General features: G+C 39.2%; 1 protein-coding gene across 1 annotated transcript in view; it reads right to left on the reverse strand.

Moving 5' to 3' along the window:
* SLC2A13 (solute carrier family 2 member 13) overlaps window positions 1-22,238 on the reverse strand; it is a gene marked incomplete at both ends in the record, with an annotated part of 133,652 nt that overhangs the window by 37,501 nt on the left and 73,913 nt on the right. The window lies entirely within an intron of this gene.

A 22,238-nucleotide genomic window follows, 5' to 3' on the forward strand; every position in this document is an offset into this window, starting at 1 on the left:
CATAAGCAGTTTTCTTCTTGTTCTGTTAATTTGTGCCAACTGCGACACAGAATATTCTGTCATTCAAATACTTAACAGCCCACGGGCTTTCAGGCAGTAATAACTGCCAAAAATATCAAAGCTCTGGTTTCTTTTTTTCCCTCGGTCAAAATGCAGCTTGCTTTCAAAGCCACTCCATTGCCTTAATGCCCAGATGTGTTTCCTCCAGAAGTTTCACTGATCAACATGTTTTTAATTCTAAGCACAAATTGCTTTTTATTTCACACCCACAACCCATGATGGACAGAGGGTTCAGTGACTGCTTGTAACAGAGCCTGCTGTCTGCTTTCGGAGCTCCACGGACAACCTAACGGCTGGAACATCTTTTTTAGGCTCATTTGGTCTGAAAGAACAGACTGCGTCCTTGAGACACAGCAACATGTAATATATTGGTACTATATGGTTAAAAAAGCAAAGAATAAAAATGACTTAATAGCACATAGATGTTCAGTTCCAGTCACACACACACAGGCACCTTCCACACCCGACACTCGTCTGAGTCGCTTTCTGCAATGGTTATCTTTCTCAGCTAGAAGCTCACTGCTTACCCACAAGTAACGTATTTCACTTCTATGGAAAACAAATTAGGGAAATCTATAATCTGTAAATCCAAATAACACGCTAACACAGCTTGGCTGCTGGGCATGATGCTAATGTTTATTACAGCACAGCAATCAAATTTCAGAAATTTAGAAGAATACTTGCATAGATAAGTACTAAATATATATTTGCTTATGCCAAGCTATTTCAGAATTCCCATTTTTAATACCAACCTGTGCAACCCTAACTGCCTATTAATGCAACAAGATCACGAGTCTTGCTAATTTCTTCCTGACAAGGAGAAAAACTGTGTGGCAGAAAAAGGTCAGGCTGCGATATTATACAACCACAGTAAATACTGCAGCTCTTACAGGAAATGCAATGTCAGTGACAAAGTTTGGCAGCCCTAATTTATTTTCTAAAATGTACAAAAAATGACAAAAGCACACACACACACCTCCTCGGAATTTTAAAGCAAGCACTTCATCTTTAGAAGCAGAAAAATACAGACAATTACAAAACCAAACAAACTGAGTCAGACACACACCAAAAGATTTTAATATTGATCATTTCTAGGGATGTCAAAACTATGAAGCTGTTCTATCAAGAGTAAAAAACAACTCAGGCATTTCCACAGACCTTTCACTGGACTAATCTTTTCACTGAAAATGTGCAGAAATGTAACCTGCACACACTTTCCTCTCCCACCTTTATGGTCATTTTAAAAATGCCTGCATCTACTGTTTGTAGAAAAAGAAAATTCAAGACAATTTCAAAAGCATCAGGTCCCAGGTTAGCTCACTCAGTAGCAGATCACACCAGGCTTTGTAGCTCTCAATCAGCCACCCAGAAAAGCCTCTCAAACAGCTGCCAGGTTGTCTGCATCACAGCTTTGATTGCCCCAGTCCTTCTGGAGGAGCTGCTCCAGCCCATCTGTTACAGCTAACAAAGTTTCTATCCAGTGATGTTGACCATTTTGGACAGAATTTGTCATTCCTATAAAACTAATGAGTAAACCTAAACTCAGACGTAACCTTAACCATATTAAAACCATTTATTTTCTGTTGCTGATTTTAAGAAAATAAAGATCTAATACTCTGGCACTGGTTTGTTGAGTTTTTCTAGCACAATATTTTGGAAAGCAGTGTCCAACTACTCAAACTACTCAGTTCAAGAAAAACAGTCCCTGGAGATAATTCATCCCTCCCTCTTCCTCCTCAATTCAGTTGCAGTAATGCAAAGTGAAATGCAAGGCGTGCCACAGCCAACAAACGGATGATGAAATATTGAAGAAAATCCAAAATGGTGAAAATTTCTGCAGGTTCACACACTCTCTTTCTGCAGCTATGCTTAAACAGGTCCTCTCTTTGTGCCCTACCAGTTTACTGAATGTCACGACTACTGGCCTGAGAGACAAGACTGTTCAAAACAAAACACCCCACACTCACAAAAACAGTAGTCTTGTTTCTGCACCTTGACAATGCTTCTCTTTTCCTTTAGGGACTATTAAAGCTTACTGCCACCAAATCTGACGATTTGCCTTCCTTTAAGTAGTAAGGCTTATCGTTCCTAAATATTCTAGATATTAAAGGTGCTCAAGAAAGAGCAAGCACAAGCCCGAAGTTCTCACTATAATTACTGCTACTGGAAAGAAGCCAGGCACATTGAATACTGGCAGATTAACAGGAAGATTGTAGAGGCTTGAGCACAGCTTCCAGAGCAAGGCTTGTAGAGCTGCACACTTGCATCTGCCTGTCACGTTCATTTACACCAACATTAAGAAAAAGGGTTTATTTAGAAAGATTTAAGCTCACATTTTAATGACTTCAGAACTACTACAGCATTACCGATACATTGAACTGTGGCACCTCATCTTTATCAATGATCTCACAGAAACAGCAGAAGAAAGCAAGAGCAGCATATGGGAGATAAGGTGAGAAAGAACTGGAAATGAAAACAAGATGGGAAGAAGCTAATGTATCTGGAAGGAGCCAAACACAGCACTTGATCCAGGTATGGCAGATATCAGACAGGTCTTGCTGAGCACCACATGAGAACTGGGAAAGGGAAACAGGCACAATGGCAAGTTGGTTATGGTTGTTTGAAATACGGATTGCAGAACAAGATGGCAGCATCTATCAGTAATTGGAGTGTTGGATAACGTGGTTCAACAGCCCAGCTTCATGTCCTCTACACCAGAGTGACAAGGAAGATGTTCCACTTTCTATTTCACTGCACAACATCTGTAGATCCCAGTTTAGAGAATAGAGCAATTACTGAGACATTGCTGCTCCCTTGTCTATAACTCCTATCCTGTCTGTCTAACCTCTCATCCGTCTTTGGTCAAGCACTGGAATGGGCTAACCACAGAAGAGGTGTAGTTTCCATCCCTGGAGGTATTTAAGAGACATGTAGATACAGCACTAAGGGACATGGTTCAGTGATAGGACATGGTAGGTCAGGTTGATGGTTGGACCTGATAATCTTGACTGTCTTTTCCAACTGAAATGATTTGATTCTATGTCAATGAGACCTATTCTTTGATAGTAAGATCATTCCAGCTCTTTAGATCCAAAGGCAACTGGACTTAAGCTATAACACAGAACTTCTGGATACACATGAGTTTTCTTTATCCTCAACATAAAAAAGCCTGAAATCATACTGGAGTCTTTCAATTCATAGCAGATGCTGCAGATTTACAGGATGCCAATTCAGATTACAGCTGAATGTTTTTCTATACTCCTACTTTAGAGACTTAAGAAGCTCCCAAAGGAAAAGGTGGCTGCATCATCTGAAAGACTGTACTGGATTTTCCAAAAACAGTGCCTAGGAGGCAACCTGGGGCAGTGCCACTGTGTACCTACCTATTGTAGTTACACCTTCAAATTCCCCGTTTAGCAGTAATGATGTGTTGTGTTATAAATGCTTTTAGCATAAAGTAAAATGACACAGTGATTAAAATCGGTATATTTTAGTAATAAAAACCCTTAGAATTTGGTCCTGGTTTTTTTTTTCAGATAACTCCTTACATCCAGCAGGTTCTCTGATTCATCTTCTATATACATTATGCACAAGCAAGACACATGCAAATATTTCAAGGTTTATCATTTAATTATGCTAGGAAAACACTGGAATTCTTTTTGTTTGTAAAGAGTCTTATTAATACAGCTACTAAGCGAAGTTAAAATACCAGTGTTTGACAGGGATTAAAAATACCTTCAGAGGATTAAGATCACCAAGATACACAAAGGAATACTCACTTTCCTAATGGAAGGGAATTCTGTCACAGAGATATTTGGCTATTTTAAAACTCTGTTGCAGTATCTGCTGTGAAATTGGGGAAAAAAAAATATTTCATTTTTCTGCTTATACACTCTGCACCCGATATGTCTGCACACAGTCACGTTATGTTTTACACTCAGGCATACCCACCTATATTGGGTCGTGTACAGACTTCAGAGTTTTCACATGAAACTATAGAGGATGGAAATTGTTTCCCTCTTCATAATAGAAAAGTGGTAAGACACAAAAGAAGGATTTCAAACTGTTGTTTAAAAGGAAAAAGAAAGAAGAAAAATAATACCAACCCTATACTTGAGCCTGTAATGGACAAAGTGCTCTGTAAATTTGAGGACAAAACCCTGTAGTCAAGTCCCTTAAAGAAATAGGTTGAATTCAACAGTAGAGTTAACTGAAGAGAAACAAGCAACGCTCGAATGTAAATGAAAGCACCAAGAAGAGCAAAGTCCTGACCTTCCTCCTCTTCCCAAATCACAGATGTAGTTTCCAGCATGCTACAAATAGGCTGCATTCTGCAACACCTACAGTTCAGCATTGCAATGAAAAGCAAAATGTCAACATTTTCACTTTGTCTATGATGTTTTCACTCAATATAAAAGCGCCTAACCTCAATAGAAACTTTATAAAAGAGAATTACCACCATCATCCCTATCTTTTGGGAAGAGGAGAAAGGCAGATAAGTACTGGCAGTCATTTCCCAGTCCTACCTGGACCACAGTAATGACACTTCAGAGTCTCTCTTCAGATAAGTGCTGTCTGAAAATTAATAAGTATAAAAGCAGGGAAAGAAAATCCCCCAGGTGTTTCACAGAATGTACCTCATTCAATTATTCATTCATTCTGATAACTTCAGTTTAATCTAAATTATGTTTAATATTGTAGGATATTCTAAAGCTGGAAAGCACTTATGCCTGCAATAAGGTACCTGGGATCTAGAAAAACAAATGAGTCTTCATTAAAATCAATGAACTTGCTAAACGTGTAGCATTAAAAAAAAAATTAAAAAAATGAAAAGATGAAGCTTGCTCCATTGTTGAAGCCAAGCTCAGGGGCAAGCAAAGGGAAGGAAGTACTATAGCCTGGAGAGGCAGGAGTTAGCAAGCTGGGAACAGTGAGAGCTTGGAAAGCAATGAAAAAAAAATAACAATGTCTTTATTTTGAACCTAGTTCATGGATGCTTCTGCAGCTAAAAGTAAGCTTCCATGCTGAATATTCATTTACCTTCTGGAAAATAGTACTACTTACATTTTTTTTCTTAGGAATAATAAAAAGATAATGTCAACATCTAACCCCAACTTTTCACCTTTGGTTTTGTATCTGAATGGAATCATGATGAATGTCCCAACCTACGTTTCTATTCATGCTGAAGAAAAAAATGCACTATAAAGTGTTAAAAAAAATAGTAGTCTTAATGTACCTCATGGAATCTGACCTTTCAGTCATTTTTCAGTTGAGAAGAAAGAGGTAACAGTGTTATTCAGTTTACACAGCACTCCTTTTCACACAGTACATCTTGAAAATGCAGCACTTTTCACCCCTTTATTAACCAAGCAGGGTCACATTCCCCTCATGTGCTCTGCAGAGCTCTCACTACCAGAGCTCAGTGTCACCCCAGCAGGAGGGGCTTCCTGGAGCAGCCATTTCACATTTATTAGCATGCACTGACAGCACCGCCTGAAGGTACCCTGCTGTCAGCTGCCTGGCATCACCAAACTGCCCGCACACCCTGCTGCCGCCGTGCTCAGGCCAGCTCCTGCCCCTTCCCTGCCCTAAAACATTCTCCCATGTAACCACACTCGCTTCTTGTTGTAATTCAGTAAGCTCACCTGCACACAAGGCGTTTTAAAACTAGAAGTTTCTGGTTTTAAATATCTGTACAACACTACAAACAAGATATCTTCATAAATCTAGCTTATAGAATCATAGAATAACTTGGATTGGAAGGGACCTCCAGGATCTTCAAGCTCCAGCCCCCCAGATCTTTCAATCTTGTAAATATTAAAAACTCAGTCTTACATACGTGGAACTCTATTTCCACACTGAAATCCTACAAGTGATCAAAGTAATTTGTCAATGGTACAAAAAACTAGTAATATTTCAGTGGCGGTACAAATATTAAGTCATATATGTAAGTTAAATCATATACGTAAGTTAAATCTTATGAATATTCTATTCTTCTCCATTTTAATTAAAAGATGTTGCATTAATAATGTTTATTTTGCACATCTTTAGAACTCTTTCCACGAGAATGATTGCAATGAATTGTTACTAAGAATCCATAAAATTGGTCTAAAATAATCAATACGACACAGTGATATCTTCTGACGAACACGAAAAATTCAGGAGGGTTGAGGAAAATTGTTTAGTTAGGAGAAGAGAAGGTTCTGGGAAGACCTCATTGTGAGCTTCCAATACTTGAAGAGAGCATATAAACAGGAGGGGCAGTGGCTGTTTACAAAGGTGGACAGTGATAGAACAAGGGGGAATGGTTTTAAACTGACACAGGGGAGGTTTAAGTTAGATATTAGGAGGAAGTTTTTCACACAGGAACAGATTGTCCAAGGAGGTTGTGGATGCCTCATCCCTGGAGGTATTCAAGGCCAGGCTGGATGTGGCTCTGGGCAGCCTGGTCTGGTGGTTGGCACTTAGCAGGGAATTTGAAACCAGATGATCATCATGGAACTTTTCAACCCAGGCCATTCTAGGATTCTATGATCCCTCAGAATTAAGACTAGGAATGGAGTCAAGGTGTTGACTGAACAAACAAAAACTGACAAAAACATATGCTTTTATTTATTAAAAGATGGGCAAGCAAGAGAGAAAAAAAGAGAAGAAAAGGAGGGAGAGGAAAAAAAAAGAAATGAAAGAAAAGCAAGTACTGTTTGTTCTGCACCTTCCACAAGAGAATTACAGTGCAGTTTTTGTTCTGAGGCCTTCACAAGATTGTTAGGGTTTTGTTCCTAGCTGCCAGTCACCAGCAAGTCTGTCTCTGAACGGAAAGAGAGCAAGAATTCACAGTGCTACAGTTCTGTGCTGTGTTGTCGCAGAGTGCGAGCCAGAAACACGTCACTGCATTCCCACAAAAGGCTTTGAGTACCTTTGGATCAAAAAGAACAGAAAGAAGGCAGCTCCCAAGCACACAGCATGCTGTACCACTAGGGAGGAGCTCTTAAACCCACTGTAGTGACACCAGAGCACGCCCCTGGCTAGGTTGGAATGAACAGCAGAAGCCTACTTCAAGAACTCTGCAGCAAACATGCTTCTCCTCATTCCGAATTAGTCAATTGCAGCACCACTCAATGAGTAAATCATAACAAAAAATAAAAAATCTATCAGCACCACCTCCGCAGTCATCCACGGAAAATTCCATGCTGAGCAATGGGAGTAACAGCACACATATGGGCGTATGAGGGCACCGGAGCTGCTCTCACTACTGGGCACGATGCCTACACTAGCAACAATTTTGAGCATATGTCCCGTGTAAGAAAAAAAATAAATTCGGGGAAATAATTGGCACAAAAGTCTTCCCTGGACTCAAACACACAGATGCACCCATATGATCAACAGTTATTTCAGGACTGTTTAAAAAACAAACTGAAAAGAGTAATTCCAGTGCGACATCATCTGAGCTCATCATTCACGGAAGCAGATGAGATCCTTGTATGGAATGTAAGTTTTGGCAAAAAAATTCAACAAACTCTATTGTCCATGCTAAATCTGCATCTGGGAATTCGTGTTTTTGGATGTTCCCAGCATCAAATATGAAGAAATTGAAACAGTTCAGCACCTTTCAAATTCAAGCAGCTCCACTTTGGTGCTTTAATTGAGATTTCTAAACCCAGTCTCAGGTTTTAATATTCATACAATCCAATATTACATCCGCATTGTATTTCAGACATACGCTGCACAAGATCTCAACAGACTTGTATTTTCTCCTTCCTTAGAAAACAAAATGAATTGCACTGCAAACTAAAGTGTGTGCAATGTGAATATTAATTTGTTGGTGTCTGTTTCTATTACGCATAGTTTTTTACGTTGTCTCTCACCCCATCTGTTCCAGCAGTGAAAGGAAAAATCATGGCAGACCCAAGAAAAACTCCTTGGAGTGACTTCACCAATACATACAGATTTTTTCCTCTGACGTTCAGGATGGCTAAAAGCCACAGATGTAGCATTAACACAGCACACAATGACAGTGAGAATATGAAAGGTTTTGATTCCTGATGTCTTAATGATTAATCCACCTGAACACAGCTTCCAGCTGCTACCTGAAAACTAAAGAGACAAGGATCACCCCGCTCCCAAGGAGCTCTTTGTGCCATCTCCTGCAGTACAGCTTGCTTCACCTTGCTGGTCCCCCCCACACACCCCATGGTTTGATTGCCTCCTGTGTGCAGAACCCACGCGTTTCACCTGAGGAAACTGAATTTACTCATTCTACCACGGATTTAGCTCTTAACTTGCACTTTCTTAATTGTGACGTGGGTGCAGCTATGTTTCTCTACTGCTGTGAGGTTTGTGGCTTCTGCACCAGCTGCCATTCACAAATGCTAAGAATAGCTGGCATTACCCTTCAGTTGCAATGAGAAATTAAAGCAGCAGGAAATAGGCCTCATTTCTAATGTACTGTGAAAAAGGAAAACGGCACTATAAAAAACACAGAATGGCTATTTGGGGAATGTATATTTCAACACAGGCTGCACAATGAAAGCGAAGCAACATTTCTGAATGTGCTACCTATTTAAAAGAACTAACATATTGTATTTTTCTTCAGCATAAAATGTGTCAATTAAGTACCACATCAACTCTATTAGAGTTATATAAAGCACTGTGAAAACAAATGCAATAAAGACTAAGATTCTCTACAGTGCAGAACAGTTGTCTTTTCATCTGTGAGCCATGTGTTAAGCAATAAATGTGTCTGATAACCTTTGGATACACTCTATACTTCTATTCTGCAGCCAAATACAGCTCTCAATTTATGCAGACAACTTTAAAAAGATTCTTTTATATCACTTAGCCATATAGGAGAGAAGTTATCAGTTATACCATTTACTGCTACACAATATATAATATTTAAATGTACTTCAAATATATGTAAAATAAAACTTAGGATAAAATTGTGTGAAAATTTCTGACTCATAATGAAGAAATAACCATGGAATCATAGAATGATTTAGGTTGGAGGGGACCTTAATGCCCACCAGCCCCAATCCCTGTACCAACCAAGCTGCCCCCCACCAGCTCAGGCTGCCCAGGGCCCCATCCAACCCGGCCCTGAGCGCCTGCAGGGATGGGGCACCCGCAGCTCTATGGGCAGCTGTGCCAGGGCCTCACCGCCCTCTCATTAAAGAATTTCTTCCGAACGTAACCTAAATCTCCCCTCTTTTACTTTAAAGCCATCCTCCCCTGTCTTACACTATCTGACCGTTTCAAAAGTCGCTCCTCCTCCTGCTTTAAGCTCCTCTCAAGTACTGTAAAGCCACAATGAGATCTCCCCCACGCCATCTCTTCTCCAAGCTGAACAAACCAAGCTCCCTCCCTTTCTTCATTGAAGAGGTGCTGCAGCCCTCTGATCCTCTTTTTAGCCCTCCTCTGAACCCACTCCAACAGCTCCACATCCTTCCTGTGCTGAGGGGCCCAGGCCTGGACGCAGTGCTCCAGATGGAGCCTCTTCTCACGTACAGATAGGCAGCTCACCATCCTGCGGTTCATCAGGTCTTCCTTTCTCTCTTTCTTGAATGTAGGAGTGATGCTTCTCTTAAAAATTCCCTTAAAAATAGATTTTGCTAAAGATTTTATGCTGGATATTCTGAAGTTGTGTTCTACCTTATCTCAGAAATAATCATTGTTACCTGCAAACTCTTAGTAGAGGACAGACATTACATGGCCTTTGTGTTTAACTGCTTCAAACAAACACGTTCCATATCAACTCTGTTTTCCTTTGTTGCCGCTGGGTGAAGAGCGCTTTCATGTTTTATCATTTTCTTGTTGCAAATAATTATGCTGCCAAGTTTTAAATCCCTGGCATCTCACACTATTCAGACCAATTACTTTGTGCAAGGACAGTGACTACATGCAATTTATGTTCTCTGTCCCTCAGAGTTCATCATTTGAGCTCAAGGCCAAGACCAAAAATCTAAATTTTAATCCCAATTCTCTGACTTTGTAGCCTTGGACATGTCACTTCACTCATTTGTATTTGTTCCTCTTCTGCAAAAGCTTTTTAAACATTTTTTCCACACCTCTCATGAAAGCCTTCATATGTGGATCATAATTTTCTCTTGGAAAAGAGGAAGGGAACAAAGGTATTCACCAGTTCTCCTCACGTTTACAAGAAGGGCCCTGTGAAGGCTGTGTTAGAGTTTAGGAAGAGGCTGGACAGCACTAGTGCTCTGGAAAAGGGGGTGAAGAGCGAGCTTGTTTTTTGAAAGAAAGAACTCCATCCACCAGCATGGACAGATGCTAAGGTGGGGTTGTGTAGCCTGAAAAATATGTTACAAGGAATCTAATCGGTGTCTTCCACAACTGAGGCAGGGTTACCAAGTCAAACTCTTCTCAGAGCAAAATGACTAGAAGCAATTACCACACATTGCACGAGCTGAAATTTCAACTCATAATAATGGGAAAAATTCTTTACCATCCCGGTTTTTAAGCTCTAAGATTGCCAAGAGAGACTGAAGAATATCCATTCTTAGACACCTTAAAACCTTAACAGGACAAAATCATCTTTGCAGGCAGCTCTACTTGGAACAGCAGGATGAACCAAATGGCTTCTATGTGTTCCTTCCTACTGAAATCACTCAGTAATATGAACTTACTACACGGTAACTCAATAGCTAAAGGCTGCTCAGTTATTTTCCCGATCAGGCATTAAAGGTATACGAATATCATTTCTAACTCTCTTGAGATTCATCCGAAACAAAGAACTGGCACAAAACTCTTAAATCAATCCTTCGCTGCTGCAGGAAACCACAACACACCCCATCAAATCAGTTAGGCCCTTCCTTGCATTATGCTCCAAAATCATCCTCTTCCAGAGGTTAGAAACTGCCTTCTCACTTCAAGCCTATATTTACTGCCAGTGGCAATAAATCCTAATTTTGTTTCAACGTCATTAGCAAAGTGAAACCTTTGGCACCAAAGTCTACAGCAAGAATAAGAAAAAAGGCAAGATTAATTATTCTTTCCAGTACAGTACCTCTCTCTCAACCTTCTGTCACGTCATCTTGGTTAGACCTTTACTTATCTTACGGTTCTTGAGCAATGCCATCTACTCAAAAACTAAAACTCAATTAAAAAATGTTTCATGTGAACGAGGATCCATACTTGGGTGGAATGCAGATAAATGAAAACTTCCATTTCTCCTCAGCCTAACAAAAGCAGTTATTTTCTCACAGAACAGTGTCTGGTTTGTCTACAGCTTCATTTTCCTTTGTCAAATCAATGCATTATAACCTATTTATCCCATTTTACTTAATCCAATTACTCTTCATACTTTTAATTAATTTTCCTTTGTTATCTTGCAGTGCTCCTTCTCTATTTAACTGTTATTTTAACCTATTTTTTAATTGTAATCTCTTGAAAAAAAAGAAGAAATTTTGCTCTATATTTCTACACCATGTAGTACAGCACTGCCTTGCTCCACAAATGAGCTTTTAAACACAACAGTAATACAAGTCAGCTTTATCAGGGTAGAGGCTAGCCATCACAAAATTGCCCAATTTCTCATCATTTACTGAAACAATTCTATGTTTTCCTGTATTCACATGCTAATAGTAACACTTGCTGCGAGTGGATAAAATGTTTTTTGTTTCCAGAACTTACTATGATTCAGCCACTTACTGGCTTGGGGGAGAAAAAAAAGCAGCCTGTGAAGACTTCCAGTAAGTGACAAACCAAGCGTTGCTAATTTTTTTTTTTTTTTTTTTTTTTTTTAACACTACCAGGTATGTAAAATATAATATATGGAGAAAGATAGAGAAGTGAAATATTCAAATGTATGGAATCAGAGAAGAGGAAAAAAAAGTCCTATCATTACCGTGTGAACAACGAACAATGAGATCACTGTGCCATCACCTTATCCATAAAATGAATTCTGTTTTACACAGAGATTGTTTTTAAACACAATTTTCATCACTCATGCTCATTCAGCAAATGGAAGTATGCACAAGATTTGTTTAGAACAATCTTTGGGTTTCTATGCTAAAAAATATCAAATGGCATTATATTCCTTGAGTTTTCTCATGTAGGCAAAAGTAACTCACTTATGGCATTTTTAGATAAGTACTCTACTATTTCAGTATAGTCTACGAATACGAACTGTCAATATGCACTACAGAAATGCATAGAATAACTTTGATTTTGGGCTTCTCTGTTAAATAAACATTTTTATATTTTGATAATCTCTGTACTGCTTGTAGACTATAGTGTCTAAACAAACTCATCTTGGCTTCTCTTCGCATCTCGCACAGAAAGTTTTAATGAACTGGTTGTCTGGTGAATACTTACTGTTTCTTATTAGATCAGGTTACATGCAAATCAGAATGAAATATTTCTTCTGCTAAAATAAGACAATTGTGTAAAAGTCCAAGTGAGGCTGAAGCTCTCTAATCAGAAGCCTTGTTAAGATCTACAGAGAAAACCAGTCTTCTTGGCAACTTTAACTTACATCCTGCAACTGGGCTTTTGGTTTAAAATGTCAACTTGAGCAAAAATTTACATTTGAGAATTTCCATGACAGATATCTGGAGAACTTAAGGGCACACAAGAATTTGAACTGAAGTATTCTGATCAAGTGGCAATTGCAGGGTAATACAAAGCCAAATCTCCCCACAGGTCCATTTAAAAACAGCAACCTTGAATGGAAACTGCATCTAGAGCTGACAGCTCAGGTGATGGAAGACGGCTGCCTTCACAGCGTGCAAGACCGATGACATACTGTTCTGCAAAATATTCTGCTTCAGACAAGTGAGGGCTGTGTGAAACCGACAAGAGGAAAAACATCTCCTAAATGAAATTTCTATAAGAGTTTCATTGACACAAAGAAAAGGTCTTCTCACCTAAGGACATTCACTTTCAAATTCTTAGTGATGAACGCAAGATTTCATTTGTAAGAGCAAAGCAAAAGGCAAAGAGAAGACAGAGACCTACAAAAATGCAAAGCAGCAGCAGAATTCACTGATCAGGTGTCTGACTTATGTGAGAAGCAGTAATTCTATTTCCACTTTTAAGGCAGCTGCAAAAATCTTTGCAAGAAATGCTCAGACAATGTTTCCTTTCTTTGAGGCAGAAATCCAGACCAGAGATAATTTATATATATGTTCCTATATTTTTACCCATACGAATGTCAGTTGGGTCACTTCCTTAGATATGACCTATAATACTCAGATGTAAGTGCCCCCAGGTTACTGAATGAGTCCATGCCCCCCAGGTTACTGAATGATCCTAGGATCAGGCAATTTAGCTTCTCACTCACCTACTATCAGTTTAATCCCCCTTTTTTTAAGGTGACACAGAACTATATTCATCAGCAGATGACTTGGTGACCAGCAGGATGACGCTGCCTTTGTTCTGTTCATTCATACTCAAAATATCTCTGCATGTAGGAAATCTGGGTTTCTTTCCTGTCTGCTTACCCATCAATTACAATCTGAATGCTGTTGTTTTGTCATAAGCCACCTTTTGTGTTTTGAAGTGTTCCTCACCATTATAAAAATTAAAAACAGCTGGATGGCAACTGATTAGTCACACTGGGCAGTCAAATCATGACCGGCTAACAATAACAAAGTTTAGAAGTTGGCAAAATGTAGGATGTAAAACAATTCCTCCAAGGCCTGCTATTATCTGATATAAAGAAACATTTACTAAGATACAACCTCCATTCTTATCTGTTCAGAATATTTCCCGTGCTGGTATAGAGGAAGTTAACCGACACACCAGCATGCTAAAATTCCTCTATTCATCCGAAATCTTGCTTGTGCTTCTGCCTGCTTTTCCCTACTGATTGCTCCCTTTGTCTTCATTCTTCCTGGCTTTTTATTCATTTGCTAGAGAGAGATGTGCAATCTCTCTCTTTTTCATTTTTTCCAAGTTAATGCCTTTTTGCTTCTTTCACTTTCTTTCACAACACATTTTACACTGGCCTTTTAGTTCCTATTCTGTTCCTCAGTGTTGCCAATTCTAAGAATTTCAGATTGAAACCTGTTTGAATGTATTTCTCTTAGCTCCATCCCTAGTATAGAACCTAGTTATTGCATCAAATATCTCAGATTATCAAGGTGTTGTAAGAAGTGCATAATATTTGACATAAGGGAGTGCACTAGAGAGACCAGTAAATCATATTACTATATTTGAGAATTTACTAGTTCAGATTTAGTAGACAGTCACACATATTCTTAATTTAAATAACTCATCGTAAAATAAAACACCGCAATGTCAAACTCTGGGGTTATAAAATGAAGATGAGCTCTGGTAACTATGGTATGCTCAAACACCATCACTGACCAGTAAAGAAAGGGCAACATCTAAACATTTTCTCACAGAGAATTTAAAATCTCAACTTCATTTATTAAAGAGTGTCCTACACCACCATCAAAGCTGCCTGTGACCGTCTGCCAACACATTAGGAACTTCCTTCCAGAAGGAAAAACTGGACCAAAAAAAGAGCAAGCATTCCACCAGTGCACATTAGTGGAAAGGAAAAGAAGAGAAATCAGAACATCAGATTCTATATTGGGATAAAACCAGTTATTTAGGAGAGAACTGCCTGCAAAATTACCCCATTCAAAGCAACATGTCGCATAGCGTCATTCCTAAAGGTCGGCCGCATTACCGGAACGTCTGCCTTCCCACTGGAAGGGACACAGTATGCTAAGTGCTGCACAAACACTGAACAACTGAATGACCTCTCCCAGAAAGCTGGCAAAGCAAACACGAAGCAAAAAGAAGAGGGAAAAAAAAGCAACCAACAAATGGATGCTGACAGATGGGGAAAGAGAAGATGCTGAGAAAGGAGCTCTCGTCACCACCATGCAGTGATGTTGGCACATCAATACCATGGTGCTCACGTAGTTCTGTCTTTATGAGGGTTGTTGATTTTATTATTTAAGAATTTGCTTCAGAAGAAAATTTGAATTGTGGGGGAAAAGAAAATCAAAGGGAAATTAAAGGTGAAAAGCTCTCAACAGATTACATGGGTAAAATGGGCCGGGGAAATACGAGGTTGGCACAGCGAGGAAAGAAGCATCAATTTTCCCGAGTAGCCAACTGTTCAACTGCCCAGCTTGTCTGCCTGACAGCAGTGTCCTTTGCTTCAAGGAGCAGAGGGAAAGCAGAAAAAGGCACATTTGCAAGCAACTCAGGGGATGTAGACAGCTGTTCTGCCCACTGGGACACAGCTCACCAACACAGCCTGTGTGTGGCCTCCGCTGGACCCAGTGCTCTTCTTTAACCCAGGCACAGGGGAGCCAAGTGGCTGGGAAGGAGTGAGCAGCAATTCTCACTGCCTGAGCAACAATTTAGCAGGAATACTTCTGAGAGAAGCCAAAAGCTTTGGCTTTGAATGCTCCTGAACATTGAACGGGCATCTCCTGAACACTGACATGCTGCTTCTCCTTCAGACCGGTTACTGCCCCTCACAGACTTGGTAATGTTCTCTCCAGACACAAACCTTACACCAGCTGCTTTTCATTCAGGCCCTTATCTTGTGCTGGCACTCAGCAATCCTAGTGATGCCACAGCCTGCATTTGATGGGAATAACTACTGAGCTGGGGGTTGTCAACATTTATTATAGGTATAAAGAGACTGGAATAAATCAGAGGCAGAAGTGTATGATTCAAATACAACTTCTGAAAAGAATGAATGCTAAAAAGGATGTTAGCTTTTGCTAACTGTACTTTCATATGGAGGGGCATTAGAAAAGAACAAAAAAAACCCATATAAATAGATGGAAAAAAATCTTAAGAAATACTTACCTGGCAGATCTGTCTACATAGGTACCATATTCAAAAATTTCAAAGCATTCAAAGTACGTCAAATAGTAGTGTGCATACAGCAAACAATTGTGCCCTGTACCATTAGATGCCATGCCTCTCTCCATTGTTCTTCACAAATATTTGCAGGGAAGCAATGGAGGAAGCCTCCCTCCAAGGGAACACAACACAAACACATGAATTACTGTGCAATTCACAGAAAAAAAAGTTTACTTTGCTGGTCAAGCAACAAAAGATTACTATTATTTGATACATTTCCTTTTGCTGGCTAATACCAGCAGGAGGATTAGAAATCAAGCCTTCCTTATTGCTCCTGGGAAAGATGCCACCTTATTGATGGGATCAGGTTTCCTAAGCAAAGGTCCTACTCTCCCAAAAAAAGCAATGGTCAAGAATGGTGGCCTTTGAAGACTAAAGGGTCATATGCCTTGGACAGTGATAGATAAATGCTTACTCTAATGTCTTCTCACCATTCAGTAACACAATTTTTCAGTCTTTACAAAAAGCTGGTAAAATCACCCAAGGTATATATGGGTCTATAAATATATATATATATACACCATCAGTATCAGTGTATAATGTTCCCAATTTCCTTGATGAAGAAAGAGTGATGCTACTAACAGTTTAATGTTGCATAGACATACAGCAGTAACAAAGATTCCAGCATTTAACATATTTAACATATATACTGTAAATAAATTTTCTTTGTGAACATAAAGCACCTTTATTAGTATCAATAATATGTAAGATATTAATGCTCTGCATATTTGTTTCTACCATAAATTGCAAAAATAAAGCAAAGTCGACTTATTTCAAAACTGCCATGTCATCCTTTCTCTTCCCAGAAATAGTTCACACACCATTTATCATCTTTAAGCCAAAATTTCCCATCCTTTTCTAGAATCTCTAGAGTTGCCCAGACATAGGAAAAGGTTTTAGATCCATAACAAATCGACAGGCAGTCTGCTGTTACAAGTGAAAAACACAGTGCCACAATGAAGTTGCAGCAGATTCAGTGCCACATATTGGTGTTCTGCTTTTTAAGGGCAGAAACTAATGCAAGCACGATGGTTTGCTCCCATTCTCCCCATTTCACTCCTCTTTTATCATAGTATCCCTAATTTCACACAGGGAAAGAATTCCCTTATAGAGTGGTGGTTGCCTGGCCATTCCCTTCCACAAATACAGATGTCACTGCGCTTAGATACTCTGTACAGCACAAGCAAGATTATACCAGGCAGCAATCTATTTAAGTTTCATGACAACGTGAAATACCTGCTTGTCTGTATAAATTGCTATATGCAAAATTTTAAACACTGAAAATAGTCAATAGCCTGAATTTTCCAGAAAGCTAACTGATATGCCCATTTTGGCAAGCTATGTCATATTGCTTTACTCAATCATTAATTAGTCTAATGAACACTAAAACCCCTCTAGATAGGATGAAGTTGTGACTCAGAGCAACAGATGTGATTGTGATCTGCAGTCCCCAGGGAGTGCCTGTGACAGCGATGTAGCAGTCAGCCTGAGGAGCAGCACCATGGAGAAAGGAATTTCTGCCATGAAGGAAAAGAATTAGTCCTTGAATGGCAGTTAATTTGTTCCAGACAAAGAATTTTGCTGTTATGAAAGGAAAATGTCTTTTATGAAACCAGAATAAATCCCCAAGCAAGTAAATTATTTTAACTCTATAGAAAACATCTAGTTTAGAAAGAAGCATAATAGTTGCTAATGCACTCTTCATAACTATATTTAGATACAAGATAAAGTAATAAGCTAATGCTGAGAATCTAAGACATACTAACACCAATGAAAACATTAACATTAACATCTTAAATTTACTTTGAGTGCTTCTGTACATTATGGTCTACCACGCAGCAGGCATGGGATAGCTGTAAGGTTATGTTGTTAGCAAAAACCAAAGTTGTCTTGCGGAAAAGTCAAGGTGCAGACCAGCTCTGATGTGGAAGAGAAGACAAAGGACAGGCCTTGGAGCTGCCCAGCTGGTGGCAGTGGCTCAGCAGCAGGCCTCCTACGCCGCCTGGGCACTGGCCTGCATGCTGAAGCTTGCGCAGGTCCAGAGCTTTACTGCAGCTGACCACAACTTCCAAGCTACAGACTAGCACAAACAAGCCTCACAGCTGAGGTTGTGATGCTCCAAACTATGAAATCTTGTCACTGTGTGAATACTGGTACACCCTATAAACACACCACAGGAAGCTACAACGTGTCATTTAATGAAAGACAGTAAATTGCTAGCCTGAATTAGAAAATGTGCTCCTAACTTCTTGCAGGCGTAGGTGCCAGAGTGGCTAGTTGAGAAAGAACAGAGGTGCTCCAAGAGCATCTTCTCTTCTCTCTTACACAGCCATTCGCTCCATTGTATTCTCACAAGACAATGTAGAAACAAGAGCTCAAGAATTGCCAAACTTAGAGCTGTTTGGTTACTGCTTGTAAGGCAAGAAAGTAAACACGGCTCATGTTCTGCTGAGAGGAAGGCAAGTGAGCTAAGTTTCTAACCAAGGAATTAACTTCTCTTTCCAGTACATTTTGAAGCACTGTCCATCTCTGTTAATGTGTCTTTCTTCTATTTCTTTTTTCATTCTTGCTTCTAAAATTTATTCCCCCTCTGGCATTCTACAGTGTCCTTGCCACATCAATTGTTTCCAGTAGAATTTTACTATTTTACATTTTACTATTAAGGCAGCTAAGATTTCCAAAACTGGTCAGTAGTCCTCCAACTCAAATTGCTAACCTATATCTATTATAACCATCTGGTTAGTAAGCATTTCTGCATTGAAGAGTTTCCACAGTTGGTTGCATCACGCACAGCCAAGTCAGTAAAAGACACTGCAGTTGCCCAAACACAACTGAGGACAGCAAAAACATTTGTGGAGATGCTCAAAGAAGAGGCAATCAGACCAGACATTTTAGAGAGGGACTCTTTTCTCAGGTGACAAGCAATAGGATGTGAGGAAATTGTCTCAAGTGGCAGCAGGGGAGATCTGGATGGGACATTAAGAAGAATTTCTGCACAGACAGGGAGGTAAAGAATTAGAACAGGCTGCCCAGAGAAGTGGTAGAGTTCCCATCCCTGCAGGTATTTAAGAGGCATGTAAATACAGCACCAAGGGACATGGTTTAGTGATGGGACTCGTTAGGTCAGCTTGATGGTTGGACTTCATGGTCTTTAAGGTCTTTTCCAACCTCAGTGATTTTATAAAACCACGTGAGAATTTGTTTACACTGTCTTCTAGCTAGTTTAAATTAACAAATGTAATAAATCAACAAACAGTGAGATCCAGATGCCTGTGGAGATCTCACCAGTATCTTGCAGAGTCTGTGTTCCAGATCTCAGTACAGTCAATCATATTATATACACGTTACTGCAAGGACAACCTGTTTCTGCCTCTGTTCAGAACTCAAGCTCACTTTTCACAGTGTGACAAGAATCCAAATGAAAAATAGTTTTTTGCTGTAAGATAAAAGCACTTAAAGTAGGACTGTATATCCTGGAAAATACAATGAGCTAAGCCTTGCTAATTTTACATAATCAAATCTCCAATAAAGCAAATATGAGAGAAAAAAGAAATGTGATGTATTGGATAATTTTAAAATCATAAATGCTTAAACGTGATGATTATTTCTCAACTGTCATGTGGAGCAGTATGAAAAGAAAGAATGGAAAGTGACTCAGAATGAGTGTGTTTTCCTCAAAGCTGTCCTATCTCATGAATTAGTCAGTCTCCTTATATGCATTAGAAGAAACACCAGTCTGCATCCTGTCATTTATTTACATCATAAAGAGATGGCATATATTACAACCTGCAACAAAAAATGTAAATTCGGTTCTTGAACATTAAAATTGAGGTGGCTGTTGAAAAATCTAGGATTTTTGGAATGTGAAATTGAAAGTGCCGTCACCATCAAACAGACCACAAACTTTTCACTCTTGTAAGAACCCTTTTCTTCTGTTCCTCTGTGCAAATGGAAAGGGGCTGCTGATGCTGCATAGCACTATGATTTCATTCAGTTCTTTGCACTGAAATCAGCCCACCATTTATGTGCTCTTCTTTTCCATTACAAGACATAGAGAATAATTAAAACTTCTCTGTAGGATTCATAAAATTCATCCGACAACTTAGCCTCACAGATTTTTCTGTTGTCCAAACTGTGTGTAAGGCACGCTCTTGGGAGAGTACAATATACAAGTGACTACTGAAAGGAAATAAAATATCAAAAACAATTTTGCGCTTTCTGAAAAAGTTCAAACAACATTAACTGAAGTATTTTTACCTGCCATGGTTGTTAGCCATGCTAAGCAGTCCCAGACAGGTCCCCTGTCACCCAGAGAGGATTGGACCCAAGTTGCACCCCAACGTGTTTCCCTCCAGCTCTGCTAACCATGATCTTTGAAGAAACTACTGGACATAGAGACAAGAAGCACTTATTCTTTTCGTTTCTGTGCCCTAACCCTCTGGTTGTGCTGGCATCCTTGTTCCCATCCTGAGCCCCTGTCATTAACATTGTCTGCTTTACCACTCGTTTTCCTCACTGGCTTTGCACATAGCACTCTTCCTCACTGTACCAGTGAATTAAGAGTCACTTCAGTGATTTCTTATTTTTCTTTCAATTTGGTGACTGTACTCCATACCACATCATCTGCATGGGCAATTTTGATTACAGCAATCTTTGTTTTGTAGGCTGCTCACAATAACCAACCCTTGATTAGCCTTTAGATGTTACCTATTTTTTGCTATACTTTACGATCCACTTCTGGACTATTTTCACTTACAGTAACCTCTTGCACTGAGCAGAAGCTTTCTATATATACAAATATTCTGTCTCTCAACCTCTGCTGTATAAAGCATTTTGAGTAGCCTGATGTGGTTTAACTCTTATTGACAGACTCCATAGAATCCAATTTACAGAGCTGGTTTCTATGCCCTTAAAGTAAAGGTGAATAAACAGATTTAAAGGGCATCATATCTCTCCCTCTGCATTTGAATGGGATTGGTAATATATTTCACTGAGGTTTTCGTGTTGCTGTATAGAGCAGCATCTAATCAGGTGACCTTTTCCAGTCTAATTTTGTGTCTTCTCAGTATGCACTGTATTTGAATTCTTTTCCACGTGTTATTCCTTTTTTCTGTGTAAGTAGACACCTTGTTATTGCTAAGAATATATTTGAGTAATACATGTCCCTTAGGTTTTCACACATGACAGAATGTACAACATAAACACAATTCCCTTGCTATACCTTAAGGAAAATGAACTGAATTGGTCACTTATTGATATCTGATTTCCTCGTCTAAAAACCAAAGAATGGCCCTCACTAGAGGTAACAGAAACATAAGAGTTCAACAAAATCACACCCACTAAACATTAAAACTATGGAAAAAGTGAATTTTTACAGGAGAAACTGCTGAGACAGAAGTGTGCTCCAGAAGCTATTATGATAAATAACATGTTTTTAAAAAACACCACAAAACAAACAAAAAACCCAACCCTACAGCATTACTATTTAGGGAACCTTCTCCAGCAAGCATTTATGAATGATTTACAAAAAGCATCGCCACTCTGAGTTCATTTCATTGCTTGGCTGTACATGTGAACAGCATGAATTAGATGCATTTAACTGACTTATCAGTAGCAACACCACGTCCATACTAAATGTAAAGCCAAGCCTTTTCAGTTCACATAATTGCTAATAACCCAAGCCATATGTTCCAACAAAGTCTTTGCTCCCTTCCATGCAGTTCACGTATTTCCTTCTTTATGGTCCTGCAGTGAAGTTAATACTGACTTTGTGACATGAGAGTCATTACCAAGGCAACAGACAGGAATCAAACAGCGTTATGATTTCACTATAGGCAAAAGGAAGAGATGAAGCCAAAAGCAGAAAAAAAATGGGAAAAAAATATATTAAAAACAAAACCTTCAATAACGACAAAAGAAATGCTAGAAAATATAATTGCGTGTACATTTCTTCTTCAAATAAGTACTTGGTTTTCAAATCGTCTCCATAGTGAAAATCCTTTAAATGCTGTTTCATAACCTAGAGAACCATAGGAACAGATTTTTATCATCTATCATTTTAAAAAAATTACATTAAGGCAAAACAACAACGAAAAGCAGCATTAGCAGGATTGTTCTTCAAGATTTTAATAACAGCTTCTCAAAATTCTGGCTAGCTTCCCTCTGAAGACTACATTAATTTTTATGAAAAGACGGTGAGGTGGAGGGGGCGAAGTGTTCTTGTGCACACAGTCCCTGTTGAAACTACATTTTATTAAAAAGAAAACATTCTTCTAGATAATAACCCAAGGCAGTAGTCAAAAGGGAATGGGAATAAGGAAAAGATT

Source organism: Tetrao urogallus (assembly GCF_951394365.1).
Source record: "Tetrao urogallus genome assembly, chromosome: 1".
Lineage (NCBI taxonomy): Eukaryota > Metazoa > Chordata > Aves > Galliformes > Phasianidae > Tetrao > Tetrao urogallus.